The 2,047-nt window shown below is 42.3% G+C and overlaps 1 long non-coding RNA gene across 1 annotated transcript; it reads left to right on the plus strand.

Moving 5' to 3' along the window:
- The first annotated feature begins 1,206 nt into the window (after positions 1-1,206).
- On the plus strand, positions 1,207-1,852 carry LOC107750200 (uncharacterized). Its single transcript, XR_001641123.1, has 2 exons — positions 1,207-1,399; positions 1,503-1,852. It is a non-coding gene; the product is annotated as an uncharacterized LOC107750200 (long non-coding RNA).
- The last annotated feature ends 195 nt before the right edge of the window (positions 1,853-2,047 follow it).

A 2,047-nucleotide genomic window follows, 5' to 3' on the forward strand; every position in this document is an offset into this window, starting at 1 on the left:
TAATTTTGACCCATACAATGTATTGTTGGCTATTGCTACAAATATACCCCAGCGACTTAACACTGCTTTTGTGCTGCAGGGTCACACATGTTAATAGTAATAGGTTTAAATAGTATTTCGTGCTGTAACTGTAGGGCTAATACAATACGTCTCATGTGAACTGCATATGTGAATACTATGTAGAACTATTGTTTAAATCAAATTAATGCATTAGAAGTAGAGTAATCATAGCAGTTTTCATTCATAGTCTGTTCGTTTAAACGTCTGCGTTTAGCTTCAAATGGTGTCTTTGACGACAGTATTCTACAGAAATGATTTGCATTCCCATTCTGACATCCAAAGGCACAAAAAATATTTTTTTTCTCTTATTCCATGGATTTTACCCATTTCCCTCCACTTGTTCCCAGTGTTTTTCTGCCACCACAATGCACTGTGACGTCTACTCCAGATATGTGAAGATGCTCACTGGTGCAGAGTAATGGAGTAACTTGTGTGTGTGTGCGGTCAGATGCGATGGTTTCGCGGCAGCGAGGCGATCATGTTTAAAGCATCCATGTTGTATCATCGCTTTAAAAACATCTACCTCATCGGAGACACCGACGAGACTCTGAGTCAGGAGTTCATCGACTCGCTGCAGGAGGAGAGAGAGAGAGACAACGGAGCAGGTAACACACACACACACACACACACAGGTTTGTTTTTGTGAAAAGTGGGGACATCCCATAGGCGTAATGGTTTTTATACTGTACAGACCGTATATTCTATTGTCCTACACCAACCCTACCCCTAAACCTACCCCTCACAGGAAACTTTGTGCTATTTCAGATTTTCAATACACTCCATTCTGTGTGATTTATATGCGTTTTGAAAAGTGGGGACATGGGGTAATGTCCTGAAAAGTCACCTTCTCCTTGTAATACCTATGTCATACCCTTGTCATTATACAAATTTATGTCCTCATTTGTCACAAAAACACACACACACACAACTTGCAGTGAGACACTGATGCAATGCTACATTTCTCAGAATCTGATGAAGAAACACACTCATCCGCATCTCGGATGGCCTGCGGGTGAGGAAATTTTCAGCAAATGCTCATTTCTGGGTGAACTGTTCCTTTAAGACCTCCAGAACAGCCTGGTGTTAAAGTGTTGCATGCTTTTCTGTTTCCGGTTGCTCAATATAATGTCATGTGACTCATGAGAAGAGATGCTTTGACTGCTCTCTGGTCTGTTTTCAGAGCGGACAGGAGCTGACGCGAGGAAACCGCCGCCGTTTTTATCCTTGTTGTTGTTATTCTGAAATCAGGCTTTTTATCCGCTGTTGGAGGGAGTTTTATCCTGTGGCCGTTGCCGTTATTTATTGACGCTGATAAGAAGAGCGTTTTGACCGTCCTCGTGTAAGTCACAGGTTCCCCGCAGGATCTCGACACTAGGTTTTCCTGTCGTAGATGAATCCCAGTGCCATGATGTCAGTGTTTTTGCTCTCTTTTAATACTTCAGACGGGTGTCATTCTGCAGAAGACGAGAGAAAGACTAATAAAGGTCAGAAGCGGCGATGTTTCTCCTGTCAGTCCATCATCAAACACGCTTTGATTTCGGATCAGATTCATGCCTTTCCTTTTCTCACAGAGCTTTAAATCACATCAGACTTCAGCTGTGTGTTTTACAGACGCACCACAGTCACAGTCTGAACTATTCGAGGGAAGTTTGCCTAAATATAGTCTGAAAATGCAGCAGATTTAGCCGCCTAGACGCCTCCCAGACCCATGTTTGTTCTCTGTTGTGTTTGTAAGATGCGACACAATCAAGTACATTAAACCCCAGCATTAAAATGTTAAATGGTGTGTTTTTTTATACACAGGGCAGCTACATTATATTCATACAGTAACACTTTCACACACACACTATATCTGATCTGAATCCGGTGCTAATACGACAGACGCTGTCTTTAATGAATGCATTAGCCGTAACACGTTCTAGCTCAGACGCCCCTAGGTTTGTGTTATTAAGCACTTGCATATGCGTCCTGTGTGGATATTACAGTG

Source organism: Sinocyclocheilus rhinocerous, unplaced genomic scaffold (assembly GCF_001515625.1).
Source record: "Sinocyclocheilus rhinocerous isolate Xijiao unplaced genomic scaffold, SAMN03320098_v1.1 scaffold151, whole genome shotgun sequence".
Classification (NCBI taxonomy): Eukaryota; Metazoa; Chordata; class Actinopteri; order Cypriniformes; family Cyprinidae; genus Sinocyclocheilus; species Sinocyclocheilus rhinocerous.